Source organism: Neofelis nebulosa, chromosome 1 (assembly GCF_028018385.1).
Source record: "Neofelis nebulosa isolate mNeoNeb1 chromosome 1, mNeoNeb1.pri, whole genome shotgun sequence".
NCBI classification, from domain to species: domain Eukaryota; kingdom Metazoa; phylum Chordata; class Mammalia; order Carnivora; family Felidae; genus Neofelis; species Neofelis nebulosa.
Window position 1 is genome coordinate 94978975 of NC_080782.1, and position 21040 is coordinate 95000014.

At 35.6% G+C, this 21040-nt stretch overlaps 1 protein-coding gene across 9 annotated transcripts in view; it reads left to right on the plus strand.

Annotated features, from left to right (window-relative positions):
* Nucleotides 1-21040, plus strand: part of SSBP2 (single stranded DNA binding protein 2) — a 304408-nt gene that overhangs the window by 212796 nt on the left and 70572 nt on the right. The window lies entirely within an intron of this gene.

The following is a 21040-nucleotide window of genomic DNA, read 5'->3' on the forward strand; positions in this document are numbered from 1 at the left end:
CACCCACCCTCCCCTCCCTCCCACCCCCCATCAACCCTCAGTTTGTTCTCAGTTTTTAACAGTCTTTTATGCTTTGGCTCTCTCCCACTCTAACCTCTTTTTTTTTTTTTCCTTCCCCTCCCCCATGGGTTTCTGTTAAGTTTCTCAGGATCCACATAAGAGTGAAACCATATGGTATCTGTCTTTCTCTGTATGGCTTATTTCACTTAGCATCACACTCTCCAGTTCCATCCACGTTGCTACAAAAGGCCATATTTCATTCTTTCTCATTGCCACGTAGTATTCCATTGTGTATATAAACCACAATTTCTTTATCCATTCATCAGTTGATGGACATTTAGGCTCTTTCCATAATTTGGCTATTGTTGAGAGTGCTGCTATAAACGTTGGGGTACAAGTAAATGGCACTTTTAAAAAGAGGGGTGGGTTGGGAAGGAAGCCAAATACTTCTAGGGTAAAACAAACATGTATAAACCCATACATTTTAATTTTCACGTTTTGTTAAATGAACCATTCTTCTCTTACCTGTCTTGTGCCTGATTGTTGGTAAGAGGAGTTGAAACAGAGTTAACTTTGTTTTAATTATTCCAGTGTGATACATACTTAAGAACTACTACATGCCAGGCACTGTGGTAAGCATCTAAAAATGAGTATGGTAATATGTACCTTACCAAAGTTCATTGTCTAGCCAGAGGCATTATTAAAAATAAATAAATGTAATATAGCAAGGTATGTGCTGTAACAGACTCAAGTGTAAGGTTCTGTGATAACCTAGAAGAAGAGCTGTTAAGTCTGCCTGAATTGAACCTGGGAGTGGTTTAGAAAACATTTTCCAGGGGTAAAAAACAGAGGAATGATATTCCAGAAAGCGGAAACAATATAAGCAAAAGTATAAAGGCCTTCAAAAAAGCATATATTGTGGTTAAGGAGAGGGAGACAAGGCAATTAGAGTATAGAAAAAAATGGCTGTAGTAAATGAGTGGAGTGTACTCTTAGAGCAAATTAGGAAGCCACCAAACCCAATCTTGGGAGGGTCATTGTCAGGGAAGTATCCTCAAATTAGTAAATGAAATCCAAAGTGGCATCTAAGGATGAGTTAGGCAAAGAGACAAGGAGAGAGGGAAGGAATATCCCAGGAAGAGGGAGAAGAGTTTCCAAAGGCCCAGAGGGGAAAATAGAGAAACTAAATATTAAAAAACAACACAATGGAGCTTAATTGGCTAAAGGGAGAGTAGCTGGTGATGAGGCTCCAGAGGAACCTAGAGGAGCTTGTAGGTCTTGATTTTAAGGACAGTAATAAACTAATGGAGGATTTGAAGCAGGAGAGAGGCATGTTAATATTTGTACTTTTAGAAAAATCACTCCACTGTGGCCAGGATTTCTGAAGCCAGGTCTGAAGGTAGGAAGACTACTTAGGAGGCTAGTATAGTGATCCAGGTGGGATTTAATGATGGCCTGGACTAAGAGAGTGGCAATGGGTGTGGAGAGAGATGAACAGATTTAAGAGACAAATAAATACAAAGGGTATGAGTAAAAGAATTCAAAAATAATACCCTGGTTTCCTTCTCTAACCTGGGCAGATGGGGATTTTATTTTCTGACATAGAGCCCACAAAACAAGGAGTAGGCTTGAGGTGGGACAGATGAAGTTCCTGTGGGACCTCCAGATAGAGATATCCTTTAGACCAGTGAACGTACAGATTTGAAGCCTAAGGCAGTGATCCAGGCTAGAGATAGTCATATTAAGGGCACTTGAGTCCACAGAGGTAGATTAATTATCCAGCAAGAAAGTATAGAATGAGAGATTAACAGAGTATGCAACTGAAATCCCAGAACACTAACACTTAAAAGGTAAACAAAGGCAGCAGAATTCATTAAAAAGAATGGATGCAAAGGTACCACTTGGTTGACTAGTACAGTAGCCCAGGGAAGAGATCTTGTGACCCATCAAAGACTAGTGGCAATAAGATTGGAAAGGAAGAAGCAATTCATAGTTATGTTTGATAGGCTTTAGTTGATTAACAAAATTAGGGTTAGAGGAAAAAGAGATGGAAGATTCAAGGATCGTTCTGAGGTTCCTACTTTGGACCTCTGGAAAGTTTCAATGTCTTTATCTGAGTTAGGAAAGACAGAAGGTAGAAAAAGCTAGATACGTTTGAATTTGGTATATGTCATTCCCCTTTATCCAGGGAGACCATTCTACCTAATCCCAGATACTCTTTTACCCCATTCAATGGGCTTAATGTCCAGTCTCCCTAGGAATACCTCTTTGAAATAATGAATAACTCAAACCATCAAACTTTTAAAAAAGAAATGGGATGTTATCATCTTTTGGTACATATAATGATGGAGTTAGTCTACTCAAATGTTTCCTAAATATCAGCCTTGGTTTCCTGCAGTGATTAGTCAGTACTTCAATGTGATCCTGGCCATAATGCCTGTTGTTAATGAAAAGTACTACCTTATGTGAGTAGAAATAACAGCAGACAACCACAATTCAAGCCCAAATACCAGTTTCTAATTCAATTCCGAAGAGACATTCAACTCCAAGAATTATCCAGAGTAAGAGAAGAATAGTTTTGAATCCTCATTCTTAGTGAGGAAATGCAAAACTTATTTGGGGTCACCTGGAATGGGACTAGGTTAGGAAAGGATTGAGCCTATTAAATGTAATAAAAAAATGAAACTAAGGAAAGAAGAGGTTGTCATTAGCACATAAAGCACCTGCATCAGTAGTTTTGAGTTGTTCTCTATGTGATGATATTGTAAAATTTAGATTAGTGTTTATTTGTGACAGATATTAACATGGTTCATACTTCAACTTTGATATTTTTTTTTTTAATTTTTTTTTCAACGTTTTTTATTTATTTTTGGGACAGAGAGAGACAGAGCATGAACGGGGGAGGGGCAGAGAGAGAGGGAGACACAGAATCGGAAACAGGCTCCAGGCTCCGAGCCATCAGCCCAGAGCCTGACGCGGGGCTCGAACTCACGGACCGCGAGATCGTGACCTGGCTGAAGTCGGACGCTTAACCGACTGCGCCACCCAGGCGCCCCACAACTTTGATATTTTTATTGAAATGGGAGAGCTTCTGTTATTTTGTTGGAGGTCAGTTAAGTAAAATCTAATTGGAATAATAGGTCATGCAAAAGGAAGTATCAATTTAGTAAAATAAAACCATTTAAAGTAAGATACATATTTATTTAGAGTTTTTTCTCTAAGGAGTAATTGGTATACAGACCCCTATAAATTTTCAAAGTGACCTGCCATGGAACCGGTGAGTGACTTTAGAGCAGCTTTATTTATTTATTTATTTTTTTAATTATTAAAATTTTTTTCATGTTTATTTATTTTTGAGAGAGAGGAAGACAGAGCACAAGTAGGGGACGGGCAGAGAGGAAGACACAGAATCCAAATCAGGCTCCAGGCTCTGAGCTGTCAGCACAGAGCCTGACTCAGGGCTCAAACCCAAAAACTGTGAGCTCATGATCTGAGCCAAAGTCAGATGCTTAACCGACTGAGCCACCTAGGCACCCCTGCAGCAACTTTCTTAAATTGGCAAGTCTTGCTACTGGGTCAGAGGGAAGACCATAGAAGCAGCCATTGATCTAACTAGAATTTAGCAGTTTTAGAGGAAGAAAATGTGTTATTGTGGCATGGTATGGGTACAAATAGTAGGCACTCAGAATGAGTCTCTACTTTGAGTCTCCTATCCCTGTACTAGAATCTTACTCAAAGTTTTCATTGTATGCTAAGAAATGTTAATTACGTATTGACAGCATCAATCTGCTATTCATTCATTTTCATAGCATTCTTATGAAAAGACAGGCAAAGTTTGATTTCTGCAATTTATTGAATAGGTAGGATTGTTCCTTGAACCAATTAGATTTCCTTCTTCCTTAAATATAACAATCAAAATTGTTTAGTAAAATGCATAAAACAAAACAAAGTTCTTGTTCTTTTGTGTTTAAAAAATTGGACTCTTTTTCACCTTATGAAGTTCTGTAATTTTATAGATTTGAGTAACAAGAAAGCCTTTCTTGTGAATTTATTATAACTTGTGTACCACATTGAAGACAGGGGCATTTTATATTTCAACCAAGAAAATTTGAGGGGGGGGTGGTGAAAATTCTTTATTTTTCCCTCCTTTCTGGTCTTTACCACAAGAAAACTTTTAAGTAGGAAACTATATCTTGTTTTTTTGTCACTATAACTAAACATATCTTTATCTTTTATATAAAAACATAATCTTTTAATAAGTGCTAATGTAGATATCTTTAAGTATGCAGTTAATGTGGGATATGCTTGTAAATTTTGAACTCTGTAGCCTTTGGTTCATTTTTACCATGTGTGATGTTTTGTTTTGATTTTTATCTTGATAAATTTGCAGTACTGTACTCACTAGATCTTTAGTTTTCTTAACTGAAACAGTTGAAAACGAATAATATATTGATGTTGGGTTATAAATTTAAGACTGTGACATCAATAAGATTATAAATATTTGTTGAAGATAAAGGATACCAAGCAATTTATTTGCAGACTGAGGTGGTCGTCCATATTTTAAAATCTGAATTGATCGCAACTCTGATATGGTAGAAAACATGTTGCAGCAGGTTTGTAAGTTATATTTTGTTTGCCTGCATAATGTTAGCAATGGGAAAGCTGCTTTGCCATCTAGTGGTGGTTTGCAGATGTCTCTTCTGGTTCCGGGTATATTTTCCAAAGGTTCTATTTTTAGCAAGACTGCACTGTAGCAAGCTGACCTAATGCTTTGACATAGTAATAACGCAATAAGAAGAATGAAAAATAGAAAGAAATCTTCCCTTTTCTCCATGGTGTTGCTATTGACCTGAAAAAGCTGAATATAAATGACATTCATAAAGCAATGAAGACAAAAACAAAGCTCAGGGTAATACAATATTCTTGATATTTTAAAAGAAAAAGCTTCAAAATGAATAAAAAACTCAGAAAAAAAATATTTAATTTAACAATCTCATAGTCTTGAAACTGAAAAGAAAAGAAAAAGAAAAACGAAAAGAAAAACACATTTACAAGCCCTCGTTATATGTTTCTTGAGGTGGATATTTAATTTATTTCTGGAGATAAGTCGTGTATTTTGAAGATACCTTTTGGGGCGCCTGGGTGGCTCAGTCGGTTGAGCGCCTGACTTCAGCTCAGGTCATGATCTCACAACTCGTGAGTTCAAGCCCCTTGTCGGGCTCTGCGCTGACAGCTCAGAGACTGGAGCCTGCTTTGGATTTTGTGTCTCCCCCTCTCTCTGCCCCTCCTGCACTTGCACTCTCTCTCTCAAAAATAAACATTAAAAAATGCTTTTTTTCAAACTAAGTACACTCATCTGCTGTGCTGTTCCAAACTTCTATACAATTATTCTAACCAGTAGCACCCTTTTTACCCTGTTATTTATACAGAAAGTTAAATAGTCTACATGCTTTCTCAATTCCCTTTTATCATTAACCTTCATATTGTCTTTACTCCCAGTGATTTTCCTTTCCTCTTACCCTTCATGACCATGGCCATTTCAGAGTTAGTTTTAGGTAATAATCTAAACCAGGAGAAACTCCCCTTCCCTCTCCCTACGAGTTATAGATAGCATCTTAGATAATGAGCCAAAAATTAGTATATCTTTTCTTAGTTTGAATCAGTAGGGTACTGAAAATCTCAGGTAGACTTGACTTACTGAACTGCAACACCTAACATTTCCAGTATATATAGTTTAAAAATCCAAATATTAAAAATAGTATTTTTCATAACTAAATACACTGGGATTTGGAGCGTGGAAGTGGGAAGGTTGCTTATTTACCAAAAGTCAAGACATAAAAATTAAGTTTAATTTTATTTTTAAAACACAATTTTGAATCTTTAAAGAACAGAGATTCTAAACATCAAAACTAAAACAAGTCTTTCTCTAATACAAAGATAAAAGGAGCCCCAAAAAATAAAGGTGTCTAATAGCTGCTGGCTTTGATAATGCTTTCCTGCAGTTGTGGTAATAGACCAGGTAATGGCAACTTGTTCTGGCCTCAACTATTAGAACAAATTAAAACTGCTCAGCTTGGGGCGCCTGGGTGGCGCAGTCGGTTAAGCGTCCGACTTCAGCCAGGTCACGATCTCGCGGTCTGTGAGTTCGAGCCCCGCGTCAGGCTCTGAGCTGATGGCTCGGAGCCTGGAGCCTGTTTCCGATTCTGTGTCTCCCTCTCTCTCTGCCCCTCCCCCGTTCATGCTCTGTCTCTCTCTGTCCCAAAAATAAATTAAAAATGTTGAAAAAAAAAATTAAAAAAAAAAAACTGCTCAGCTTGAGTAACCAAGTAAGCTTTTTTTTTAAATCACAGTTTCAAACAACTAAGGATCCTATAGCAGTAACTAGATGAACAGAGAGCAAAGAGTGTATCAGGGCTTCAGAGTTAATCCATGGGTTTCTAGTTAGGAATGAAACTGTTTCCTGTTAGAAACCCTACTGTTTGGGTTTATTTACCAAAATGAATATTTAGGAAAAAGTTAACTTGGCTATCCTAGACCAGTGTTGGTTTTCCTTTCGCTTTAATGCTCCTTCTGCTGGCTAAAGGTGTCAGGATATTTTGTGTGAAGCAATAAAATATCATATTTTAAAGTTACATCTGTGATAGCTTATCTGTTTTTCAGCTAATTTGAGATGACAATTTTTCTTTTGAAAAGATCTCATTGGGGCGCCTGGGTGGCGCAGTCGGTTAAGCGTCCGACTTCAGCCAGGTCACGATCTCGCGGTCCGTGAGTTCGAGCCCCGCGTCAGGCTCTGGGCTGATAGCTCGGAGCCTGGAGCCTGTTTCCGATTCTGTGTCTCCCTCTCTCTGACCCTCCCCCGTTCATGCTCTGTCTCTCTCTGTCCCAAAAATAAATTAAAAAAAAAAAAAAAAAAAAAAAAAAAAAAAAAAAGAAAAGATCTCATTATTGAAAATCCTTCCTGGAGTGCTTCACTTTTTATTATAGCCACTTTGGTGTGTGTTGGGGGGTGGGTGGGGTGGGGCGAGGATATATAGCAAATTGCAAATATACAAAGGCAGTTTATAACAATTTTAGTTTTTTATTTAATGTTGGTTACAGAAACAAAATGGTCACCATTCTTTGGGGAATTAAAGATAAGAATAGGTTATTAAATATATTATAAATCCCCTCTATGGGTGGGATAGATTTGTCTTAACTATACATTAGGATGCCTTCAGCCTTTTTAAAAGGTAGCTTCTCACTAGGTGGTGTTCTGAAATAATGTATCGCTATATGAGGAGTTGAAAGATTTTTTCTGTAAAAAGCCAGATAGTAAATATTTTAGCCTTTGGAGGCCTCGAAGTCACAACTACTTAGCTCTGTTGTTGTAGTGTCCTTGTAACGTAAAAGCAGCCATGGACACTGTGTAGCGAAACTGTTCAGGGAAACTTTATCTAAAAAACAAGTGGTGGGCCACATTTAGTGGGTAAGCCAAAATTGCCCACTCCTATTCCATCTGAATATGGTCACCACTAGATAGCTTGTAAGAAACCTAAAAGGTAAAGACTAAGAACAATGTTCTTCCAAGTGTGTTCTTTGTAGTACTCACAAGAGAGTCCTGGAGCCTCCCCAGCTTCCAGTGTGTCAGAATCCTTGGGGATGGGGAGAAGTGGAGCTGGAAATCTTTTGTGGTTTTGTTGCTGTTTGTTTTGAACAGATGAGTCTTACAAACTAAAATTTGAGAACTACTGGCAAAGATGGCTGATGACATATAGCAGCAAACATTTACTACAACTCAAGGAAGTTGGTGGCAGGGGTGAAGGATGAGGGACTGAGGCTGCAGGTACACAGCTCAGTGAGAGGTGGGCTCCTAGAGACAGGACTGGGGTTTGTGAGGCTGAGTGCTGTACCAGGGCCAGCTGCAGAGCCCTGGCCATGGGCCACCTGCACCCTTATGAATTAAAAAAAAAAAAAAAAAAGAAAGAAAGAAAGAAAAGAAAAGATAAATAGAAATCCCAGTCCGCATAGAACTTAAAGTCTATTAAAGGAAACGGTAACAAAATAATTATTTTTTTTAAATATGATATATTAGATTGTGATAATGAGGGAGAAAAATGAAACCTAAAAGGAAAATGGGCATTATTGCCAAAGTTTTGGATAAGGTGGTCAGACATATAAGGTCATTATAGGAATTTTGGGCTTTACTCTGAGTGGAGGGTTTTAACAGTCTTATTCTGGCTGCTCTGTTGAGATTAGTCTATAGAAGGGAAGGGGGGAAATGGGGAGACTACAGGGAGACTGCTATGTTCTGGACTAAGGTAGTAAGAGTGGTGAGAAGTGGTTGGATTCCAGATATATTTTCAAGCTTGAGCCAACAGATACTGGTGATGGTTTGGATATGTGTTGTGAGAGAAAAAGACTACAAGGGTGACTACAAGGCTTTTGACCTACTCATATGGAAGAATGGAGTTGACATTTACTGATGTAAATCAAATTTCAAGAGGAGGTATGAGGGAGAATACCTGAAACTTAATTTTGAACTTGTTAAGACTAAGATGGCTATTAGGAGATTCAGGAGATGTTGAGTAGGGAACAGAATATCAGTCTGCAGTTTTATGGTTCAGGCTTGGGCTAGAGTCATTTAGGAGTTATTAGCATGTGGATAGTATTTAGAGCTCTGAGCCTGGAAGAGAACACCAAGATAGTATAGATGGAGACAAGAAGGTCTCCAATGGAACTAGTGCACTCTAATGTCAAGAAGCCGGGGAGATGAGGAGGGAGCAGTGAAGAAAGATGAGAAGGAGCAGTCCAAGAGATAAGAAAACCAGGTAATGTGGTATCCTGGAAGCCACATGGAGAAAATGTTTCAAGGGGAGGAATATTCAGCTGTGCCAAATGCTACTGATAGTTTAAATTAGTTGAAGACTGACAATTGACCATTGAATTTTAACAAGGAGATAATTTGTGGCCTTGATAAGGCCAGTTTCACTGTAGTGATGAGCATGAAAGCCTGATAAAAGTAGATTCAGGATAAAGTGGGAAGAGAGAAAGGAGAGACAGCAAGTGTGCCCAACATTGAGTTTTGCTCTAAAGGGAAAGGAAGAGATGATGCTGTAGTTAGAGCGAGAAGTCGGGAGGCCAAAGAAATGCTGCTGGGAGTGAAGTGTTGGCTATTATAAACTGTTCATCCCTGCCGAGGAACAAAGAAAACAGCTCTGCTGGTGCCTGTGAGAAGAGCATATAGGCTATTGCGAGGTATCATCCATTACCCCCAGCAAGCTGGTGTAATCTTGAGTTGAAGATAGAATGCCAGGGAATAGACTAATCGGAGCAGTAGGATGCTTTTCAGAGAAAGTAAAATAGAATTAATTGTTTGCAGTGCTTGCAAATGTGAATGCTACCTGTTATCTGTCATTTTAATATTCTATAATAGATTGTAGATACTTTGGCATCAGTAAATATATTTTCCAGTTGAATTTGTCTTATCAGTTTTGTGTACATATATCTATATAAGGGTTGTACATAAAAATGTATATTTTAAATTGGAGATGGAGAAAAAACTTTGTGTAGTTTGAATTTTCTCATAGTGCTTACTTCTATAGATTTTAGCATTAGTCAAATTAGTAAGCTCTAGTTTCAAAACAGACTTTCTGATGCATTAACAATTTCTGTAAAAACCTGTTGTGTAGAAAGACTATTTTAAATAGTTTAGACATGAATTGAGAATAGAGATTTTATGTTTATAAGTAAGTAACCAAGTGAATATGAGAGTATCATTTCATTTTTAAAGAAAGCAAATATATATATATAATTCGCCACTTGTATTAGAAGACCAAGGTTATAGGTCAGTTTGTTTAACAAACACTGTTATTGCTACTTGAGAATTTGAAAAGACTACTGCTTGATCAGTGGAAATGTCCCTACCATATTATCAGAAGAATAAGAACGAACTAGCTAATTTCTTTCCTCTTTCTTTCTTTCTTTCTTTTTCTTTCTTTCACAATGGTACATTAAGGTATATTAAAGTACCTCTCTCCTATACTGTCATGTGAAGCAAATTTACCTGTAAGTATGAATATAAAATAGGGGAAAGGAAGAAGGGAATCCTTTGGCATTCTTCAATGAAAAACTATGAGTGGTTTTGAAAAATGATTGCTTTAGCTTCTTTTTTGATGGAGTCAGTGTGATACTTTATCCTAAATTATAAATCCTAAATTTATATACATATAAATATGTATTTTCATACCCATAGTGTCATTTTTTAAATATACTAATATGGGTTGATCTGTCAGGGACTTTAGTTTGTAGCAGGAGGCAGTACAGAGCCAGATTTAGCTTATGGAGGACTCCAGCTACTTGCCTCACACACACACACACACACACACACACACACACACACACACACACATAAAAGTGTGTCTGTATGTATTTGTGAATATAAACTGATCTAAAACAAATTATTAAAGTTTTTTGAAAAATGTTGTCAAACTTTTATAGACCAGCAGACAGCATGGTCCCCTTTCAGAATCCAGAAGTCCATTGCCACACACCTCTAACATAGGTAATGAAGGGTTGAAAAATAGTCTCATCTTCTTGAAAAGGCCCATAATGTAAGTGAGCAATTTTTATGCTTAGACTAAATCCATATTAAAAGAATCAACCTGCTTATAATTCTGTGCTGAATTGGATTAGCCTTGCCAAAATAGCATCTAGAAAACTGGATCTGGTAATACTTTACAGTTATTTTATATGAGTTATTTTAATTAAGTGTTGATGATGATAGAATATCTAAGATGTATGGGAGATAAGCTACATATTTATGCTTATCAGCAGAATGCGCTAGCACAAGTATGTCATTTTGTGAGCTAAATTAGTTTAATACTGGTTGGAATTAAAATGTGTTAATCAAGAGTATCTTATCCACTGGGGTGTCAGTAATGTCTGATGGAGGTTTTTATGGAAAACAGAAAAGAAACTAAACAAATTAAGATATATGAATTGTAAAGTAACTTTGACGAAATTCATTTGATGTATAATTTATGCTTCATTACTTTTCTACAGAAAACTCATGAAGCATCTCATGGAATTATAAGAATTGAAATATGTGAACACTTTTACTATATGAAAGATGGCTGTAGTGAAATACAGAAGTCACAACCCTAATGGTTATTCAAAATAATAATCTCAGTATTATTTATTTTTGATAGCTCATGACTTTAGGAAAGTTAGAATTAAGATAAAAATTTACTTCTGAGTCAGTTAAGTGTCAGACCCTTAATATTGGCTCAGGTCATAATCTCATGGTTCCTGAGATCCATGAGATCATGAGTTCCAGCCCCACGCTGGGCTCCCGTGCAGATGGTGAGGATCCTGCTTGGGATTCTTTCTCTTTCTGCCCCTTCCGTGCTCTCTCGCTCTCTCTCTCTCAAAAATAAATAAACTTTAAAAAAAAAGATAGAGATTTACTTGTAAGTAAAATATGGAATAGCAAAGTAGAGAAATCTACGTAGGAAAGTTGTATACAGTAAAGAGAACTAAATTAATTAAAAAATAGACACAGAATGAGTAAAAAGTAATATTTAGTGTTTAAAAGAATGTTTATTCTTTGGATAAAATAGTATAGTGAACATGTTTTTTACTACCTTTCCAGAAGTATAAAAAATAATTATAACCTACTTTATTTATCATTTCTAAAAGTTTTGTTTCCGAGAAGTTTTTTCCTTGAAAGATTCTAGAATAATTTTCATGTCATAAAATTGTGTCTTATTCCCTTTGTCTGCTTAAAACAGTGCATTAAAAATAGAAGAAGAAAGATTAAATCTGTCTAAAGCCATATCTTCACAGGACCAAGTGAGCTACATATTTGGTCTTTATGTAATTAATATAATATTTTTTCTGTCTATATGTAACTTTGCGTCTTTTGTTATTGCCTAAAAATAGTGATAGAAGCAAATTACTCCTTGGCAAATAACCATTTTCTTACAGATTTTTGGACTAATGGTTATGTGCTAAAAACAATATGATATTAAGAAGGTAGAATGTTAAATGTTCTTACTCAAATGCTGAGCTTTTCCTTAGTGGGAAAAAAATCTGTATGCTTAACCATGTTGTTTCTGAGACCTGAGGATTATCACTCTTTGAATATATTTCAGTCTAGAAAGAGGAGGTAAGGTTCTCTGTATAAACACAGCACTGTATGAGACAGCTGAAAAATGAACTGCAAATGAATTGTTAGCAGTTCTCAAGGCTGGTCTGAACTTCAGGAAAAGTTCAATTAAGTCACCACAGTTTTGTTCTGTTTTGTTTGTTTTGCCAAATCATATGTAAATTAACCTGATATCCTTTTATACCAAAAACTGGCAACTAAATACTGCTAGCCTATAAAACTAAGAAACATTATTTTTAACCCTGACACCCAGAAACAGTAAAAGAAACCTGAAAGTGATAGGAGGGAGTAAAAGGCCTTATTAGTCATCTAAATTATAAATTCTCTTAGATGTTGATAGGGATATTGTAATTATAATGTAGTATCTTGTTCGGGTCAACACTTTGCTCCTTACCTGTCCTCTGGAAAATATAAATTATCCTATTTAATCAAGCAGAATTCTCCCCTCTAATTTATAACTATGTTCTCACTAGACAAAGCAGATATACTGTGCTAATACTGTGGCTTACTGTTTACATTGTCAATAGATATTGTGTATTTAAAAAATTTTTTTAACGTTTATTTATTTTTAAGAGAGAGAGAGAGAGAGAGCAGGGGAGGGGCAGAGAGAGAGGGAAACACAGAATGCAAAGCAGGCTCCAGGCTCTGAGCTGTCAGCACAGAGACCAACGTGGGGCTTGAACTCATGCACTGTGAGATCATGACCTGAGCCAAAGTTGGATGCTTAACCAACTGAGCCACCTAGGTGCCCCAATATTATCTATTTTTAACAAGACACATTGGTCAGGGGAGATTTTACACAAGGGAACAAAACTTTATTTTGTGCTGGTTTTTAGTCTTCCAGCAATGTTGTTCATTCTTTTAGTCAATGAACCAGCTATGGAACCAACCAAATATTTACTGAATGCAGCTCTGTGCGTTCTCTCTTAGAATGTGCTAACTGCTTCCTTTCCTTTCTCATGAACCTCACTATAAGTTATCATATTATAATGAACAGTTTGATTCTAATGGTGATACGCTTCTAATCATTCCACATCCATTTATCTCCATTCCCCACTCATCTTCTATTCCCTTTTGGCATGTGACTTAAAAACATTAATAAGTGCAGTCAAGACAACATATATTATCAAAACCCTACCAAAAGTATTTAAGAAAAGAGAGCTAGAGGTTACTAAATTTATTTTATTTCACTTGTTGCATTGCTTTTAGTTCAGTGAATCAAGAGCACATGCTAATTAGTGCTTTGTATGCAAATAAACTTACTTACCTGAAATACCACTGCCTTTTCAGCTTTTCCTGGTTGAGTGGTAACTAGCAAGGGTAAAGAATTCTGCATTAAGTGAATGGTAGCACCATTGCTGGGGGGCCAAGGAGAAAGTGCCAAGTCAGGCAGTTTATTTATGGTCACCCGGTTGTATGTGTACCTGCCTTCATTCTGTAAAGGTATTACTGGAACTGTTTTCTCTGTAAGAAAACTAAAATGGCAGGTAAAAAACTAGGTCTTTGGTTTTCTTTACAGAGTAAGGAGGCTGATCTAGTAAACTCTAAAAAGTACAACTTTGTGCTATAAAATGTGTCAAAAAGTTACATTCAAATAAAATTTGATAAGTCAGATTTTATTATAATTGTACAATAGAAAGCTTATAAAACTTCCATTGAGTAATTTTGTGAAGAAGTCACTGTTTGAGTATTCATTTTTTAAATATTTTTAAGTTCATATTTTCTTAAACTTGGTAATTGTTTCTTTGTATTTTAAAAAGATACTATTTCTTTCAAAATTATAAGCAAATCTTACATGAATAATTTTGTCCTAAAAATTTTCAGTTATTTTATGTTAGATAAGTCCTGTAAAATTGTATGTTTTAGAACAATCTTCAGAAGAGCAATCTAACTTCCAGGTAGTATGAGGAAAGAGAAAGAGCTGGTTTCTTCTAATTCTTGTTCTAAATGTTACATTTGTCCATTCTAAAGAAATCAGTATTATCTTCCCTTTGTCACTGATTTTTTGTAAATTGTGGTTTGAAAATAAAATAGAGTATACAGAAAAATTGTATAAAGAAAATAGTATGTAGTATATATAGTATATAAATGGTACACAGAGAATGCTTAAGTGGGATTTTAAAGACACTCATTTTTAATGATTTTAAATTTTCTTTATTATCAGTTTATTTTCAAAGACTAATATTTAAAGAGTTTCTAAAGCCATTCTGAAATATTTAAAATAAGATATAAGGTGATTTATGTATCAATTACACCTCAGTTTTAAGGATTCTTGTGAATACCAGTTTTATTTTATGGATTAATTTCCCTAGCATTAAGATAATGACTTGCTCTACTATGGTTTTGTGTTCTTTCCTCTGAAGTGGATTTCCTTCACACCAGGGCACACATTATACTACAGTGTACTGAATCCTCTATGATGATGGTGTGAACAAAGTGCTGAAGAAATAGAAGGAAAGTCTTGATTTTTAAACTGACCCTTGGGGGATTACTAGAAATTTACTTGACAGAGAAAGAATACATGGTAATCTCAAGAAGGAGAGAATATTCTGGTGTTGAAAAGTCATATGTATGTTTTCTAAAAACTATTAAAATATTAGAAAATATTATGGTGAGGGGTGCCTGGGTGGCTCAGTCGGTTAAACGTCCAACTTCGGCTCAGGTCATGATCTCACAGTTTGTGAGTTCAAGCACCATGTCGGGCTCTGTGCTGACAGCTCAGATTCTGTCTCTCTCTCTTTCTCTGTCCCTCCCCCACTCACACTCTGTCTCTCTCAAAATTAAACATTAAAAAAATTTTTTAAAGGAAATATTATACTAACAGATGGTAGTTGCACTTGTGAGCACAATATAATGTATAAGCGTGTTGAATCACTATGTTGTACACCTGAAACTAATGTAACATTGTATGTCAACTATGCTCAAATACGCTTAAAACTATACTCAAAAAATAAACAAATATTTTTAAGTGTTTGTGCTGAGAGAGAGAGAGAAAGAGAGCACATGTGCACAAGCGAGGAGGGGCAGAGAGATAGGGGAGAGAGAATCCTAGGCAGACTCCATTCTGTCAGCACAGAGCTTATTGCTAGGTTTAGTTTCACAAACTGTGAGATCATGACCTGAGCCCAAATCACGAGTTGGACGCTTAACCAACTGAGCCACCCAGACACCCCTTACCGTATATATATTAAAAGAACTGAGGGCTTAAGTGGTTCTTATCTTAGCACCTGTAATTTCAGGACAGGTAAATAAAACAATTCCATTGGGGACACTTGGCACCTTCAGAGAAGCAAAGAATCAGACTGAGCAATCTAACTTCCAGGTAGTACGAGGAAAGAGAAAGAGCTGGTTTCTTCTAATTCTTAGGGAATTGTGATAGAGCACTAGGGTTTATGAAAGATCAAATAAGAGAGGCAGACTACCCTCCACTAGCAGAAAGGGCAAAGAATAAAGGAAAATCTCTCTTTTAGGGAAGCAGAAGTTTAAAATTCCATGAATAATTCTTGATATAATGGATAATAGTAATCCTTTAAGATTGAGTGACATTCATTCTGAAATAAATTCTGATTCTCAATGGTATGATCTTTACTTAGGGGAAATGAACTGGACACTTGGTTGGTATTTCTATTGGAGGGTTGTTTTTGTTTTGTTTTGGTTTTTTCCTCTTCTCTTAGTCAACAAATTTTATTGATTTTTTGGATTTGTGCATGCGTGCTTTTATTCCTTTTACTTTGAGTTATTGCATTCTTTCTGGGAAGATAGCTGAAACATGTAGAAAGGAGAGTTTATGCCTTTATGGAAATGTAGTTTCCATATGTCAGAATACTAACAGTGGTAATCATTTTATCTTGTGTTATAAAGAACCTGACTGTGTGAGTTTTGCCTAATTTGGAAAACTTTTTAAAACATAGCCTTGACTTTGATTCACTCATAGCACTACATGTTCTATCAAGTAAGGATGATGTAATATGACTTCTGAGTGAAGGCACCAGATTGAAATACTATTTTTTTGTGGGTTTTCACTGGTACTTGCCATTTGGTGAAGAGAACATTCTATTTCTTTAAATTAGTGGACTAATAGAGAAAACAGTTTTTCCAGAAAATTGTTTTCCTACTAATTATAATAGTAGAACCTTAAAAATTCTAATCAGAGAGCAGTGATCGTCATCTGCTTTGTTCACTTATATGTCCAACGACTTAGTCCATTACTGCCTTTGTAGGTATTTAATATATATTTGTTGAATAAAAGAATCACTAGTATACTTTTTAATTGATAAGTTGAGTTTTTTTTTATTCTTCCAGTGGGCCTTTGATCGGAACCAAATGCATCCTTCTCTTTTGGAGTATTTTTTTTCTTTGTTTTCCTTTTCTCTGGAAAGCATAGGAATAAGTTTCTCCAGCTCCTTGATGAAGATGGTTTGTGAGTTGTGCCCATCCCACCCCTACACATTTCAAATATTTGTAGCTATTTGCAATATAGAAATCTGCATACTTAAGGGTAATGCTGGAAATAACAGAATAATGGAGTTTTGTTTTTCTTTTTAATTTTCTATGGGACTTTAGAGATTATCTAGTCCAACTCTCTCATTTAAGATGGAGAAAATTAAAGGCCGAAGAGTTTTTAGCTCAGGGCCCCTCTGCTAATTAGTGTTACTACAAAACTAGAACCCAGTCCCCTGACTCCCAAATGTTTTTTTTCACACACCTTATAAATAGCCTTTTGAAGGTGAAGACCTTTTCCATTTAAAATATTGATTCACCATCATGACATCTTCAAGCAAATATCTTAATGCCCAAACTATTAAAAAAAAAAAACAACTTTCTCCCCCAAGTAAAAGAGTATTTCATAGCCAAAAATTCTTTTCAAAAACCTGTTCTTCCCAGACTATTCATGCAGAGAGTACTAACATGTCTGTCAGTAGATATACTCTATAGTATCAGTAGGCAATCTCTTATATCAATAATTTAAACTTGTTTTCATATCTTGAATTGTATTTGCAAGGAAATTGGCTTCTGAATACTGGAGTACAAATATTATTACAATATTCTCAGTTGCTAATATGCAAACTCTTTGGGGTTCAGTTGCTGTGTCTCTGTCTCAACAAGCAGGCAAGTGAGGACCTGTGTGTTTAACTAGATAACTTAAGGTAAGGATCAATCTGAATATTAAGAGCTTATGTTATAACAGCACTAATTTGATATCAAAGGTACTCTACCCATAGCAGTCTTTGTATTTTAAGTAAAAGTAGTAGATTTTTATCTCAACTAGCTTTTTTGTCATTTTTGCTTTAAGTGGATTGTTATTGATTAGAATGTATAAATGGTTTTCTTTTCTTTTTTCCAAAAACACCTGTAAATTTGAACTTGGAGGAGGAGGGCATGCATAAGAACTAAATTAACTAAAGAGAGAATCTTTTTCTCTCCCAGTCTCATTCTGTAGAGATTTGTAGGTTCCTAGGTACCACATGCACTCCCTGTCCTCAGTAGTCTCTTGATGGGTCCTTACAGTCAGATAGGAGTGTTTGACAGTCCCATTAAAATACACTTTTTCATAGTACCATTGATGAGAGAAATTCCTCTTTTCAGATAGTCCATTAAATTAACACTATAACATCATTTTACATTTGGACCAATATGCAAATCTCAAATGCTCTATTTCAAGTAAGGTACATCTCAATTTTTTCCTCAGTATTTGATAGTTAGTAATATTTTTAACATAATTTCTACCTCGTATTCCATTTCAAAGTGAATGTAATAGACAGGAATCATCAGTAACCTATTTTTATTTCTCCATGTCTCAAAAAGTAAATTGATAAACTTTGGATTCATGAGTATGTCATAAAACATCACTTTGTGAAAGAAAGGCAAACATTCCAAAACCAATGACACAATACTTAATTTCCTAGTTTTTAAAATTAGTCCAGAATTTAAAAGGCAGTTCCATAAATGAAATTGGATGATTAGAAATATAGTAGAGGGTGTGTGAGTATTGGGATAAGCTTCTAGTTGGCAGTATAGTTAACTAACTAATTCAATTTAGAGTAGAGTTTAGAAAGGATTAAAGAGAAACAGCCTTGGGGCGCCTGGGTGGCTCAGTCGGTTAAGGGGCCGACTTCGGCCCAGGTCATGATCTCGCGGTCCGTGAGTTCGAGCCCCGTGTTGGTCTCTGTGCTAACAGCTCAGAGCCTGGAGCCTGTTTCAGATTCTGTGTCTCCCTCTGACCCTCCCCCATTCATGCTTTGTCTCTCTCTGTCTCAAAAATAAATAAACGCTAAAAAAAAAAAAAAAAAAAATTAAAAAAAATTAAAAAAAAAAGAGAAACAGCTTTGATCAAATATGTGAAAACTAACATTATTGAAATGTTAAAATTGGAATACCCGCTTTGTCACCAGAGGTGACAATAATACCTGAATAAACCAATATTTCTGTCCATTTAAAATAATCTCCTGATTAACATAGAAGATTAAGATGTAAGAATATATGATAATTGTATGATTAACATATAAGAACACAGTAATAAAAAAACTGAATTGCTTGTTTAACTCTAAAGTTCCTCTTGTTGGACATTATTATTTCCAACAATTACTATTTCTTGTCAAAATTATCTAAAATAAAATCTTCCAAGAGATATTATAGAAGTAGTCTATACATCATTAACTTGTTAGGATTTTATTTTTCAGATGCTGCTTTTTAAAATAACCTGCTTTTATTTTATTTTTTTTTCAATATGTGAAGTTTATTGTCAAATTGGTTTCCATACAACACCCAGTGCTCATCCCAAGAGGTGCCCTCCTCAATACCCATCGCCCACCCTCTCCTCCCTCCCACCCCCCATCAACCCTCAGTTTGTTCTCAGTTTTTAGGAGTCTCTTACGCTTTGGCTCTCTTCCACTCTAAACTCTTTTTTTTTTTTTTCCTTCCCCTCCCCCATGGGTTTCTGTTAAGTTTCTCAGGATCCACATAAGAGTGAAACCATATGGTATCTGTCTTTCTCTGTATGGCTTATTTCACTTAGCATCACACTCTCCAGTTCCATCCACGTTGCTACAAAGGGCCATATTTCATTTTTTCTCATTGCCACGTAGTATTCCATTGTGTATATAAACCACAATTTCTTTATCCATTCGTCAGTTGATGGACATTTAGGCTCTTTCCATAATTTGGCTATTGTTGAGAGTGCTGCTATAAACATTGGGGTACAGGTGCCCCTATGCATCAGTACTCCTGTATCCCTTGGGTAAATTCCTAGCAGTGCTATTGCTGGGTCATAGGGTAGGTCTTAAAATAACCCTGCTTTTAAAATGTAGCCAAGAACTGCAGGTTCAGTTTCTAAAATGTTTATAGAAAATACATTATAAATGTGGAATTTAATTATGTAAAATACTAAAGATTCGGCTTGCCCAAGCTTTTGTTACATTGATCCTTAATTTATATTACTTCATTCTTAATATATTACTTCATGATATGCAACCATTTAGAGTGGATAATTTACTTATGTTACATGAAGTAATAATCTTGAATTTAAATAAATTATATAGTGTGATGTAAGTAGACAAAATTATAGAATTTTTCTATAGAAATGAAATTTTGAATAATTTTAGGAATACACTGAAAAATTTGATACACATAAACTTTGAAAAATTTGGTGCCCATATCTGAGTGATCAAATATATTCATCCACTCATTGTTGGAATGATATTTTTAGGATATTTTTCAGACATTTTTTGAACTGGATGGAGTCAACATATCTTAGCAGAATCTGATTTATCTAACAAGATAAACTGCCTTGAGTTTTAATATAAGACCATTTTTTTCTTTCTTTTAAATACACAGCTCATAATCTGCTAAGCTTAAAATATGCAAATAAATTATTTCAACTTTAAAATTTATAATCTATTTTGAATTATAACAAACACTTGAGAAAGGAGAGGCAAAGCTCTTTTTAACCACAAAGGACATATGAAAAAGAAATTTCTTTACCATTTTAAAAAGCCACCAAAAAAAAAAAAAAAACGGTAAAAAATTTGGCAACTTTAAAATTATTAAAGGAAATTGATAACCAAACTGGATAATTCAGTCCAAACTATATGTTCAGAACCCAATTTACATAATGATATAGCCAATAAGTCTGTTCCTGAAGTCTTTGCTAAGATTCAGTTGCCTAAATCTCCTAATCTTTTTTTGCCAATTAAATGTCATTATCTTAATAAAATTCACATTAAAAAAATTTTTTTGCTTTAGTCATCTTTTTTTAATGTTTATTTCTGAGAGAAAGGGAGAGCGTTAGTGGAGCAGAGGCAGAGAGAGAGGGAGACAGAGACTTGGAATCAGACTTTGCGCTGAAAGCAGAGAGGGCCTCATAGGGGCTCGAACTCATAAATCATGAGGTCATTACCTGAGCCGAAATCAAGAGTAGGACACCTAACTGACCAAGCCGCCCAGGAGCCCCAGCTTTACTCATCTTTGATGTTTTTTTGTTTTTGTTTTTTTTTAAGTTTATTTATTTTTGAGACAGAGAGAGACAGAGCATGAATGGGGGAGGGTCAGAGAGAGAGGGAGACACAGAATCTGAAGCAGGCTCCAGGCTCTGAGCTGTAAGCACAGAGCCCGACGCGGGGCTCGAACTCACAGACCGTGAGATCATGACCTGAGCTGAAGTCGGAAGCTCAACCGACTGAACCACCCAGGCGTCCCTCATCTTTGATGTTTTTATATTTTCTTTAGGAAATGTTCTAGATATTCTACAAAATAAAAAAACAGGATGGTAATTTTTCTTAAAAGAGTTTATTCTACTGAAAGCAGCCACATAGGGAAATAAGTTGACTTACGTTTTGTATAATTCTCAAATTCTTTACAACAGTTTATTTTCAGATCTCTATTTTACATTGTGTCATT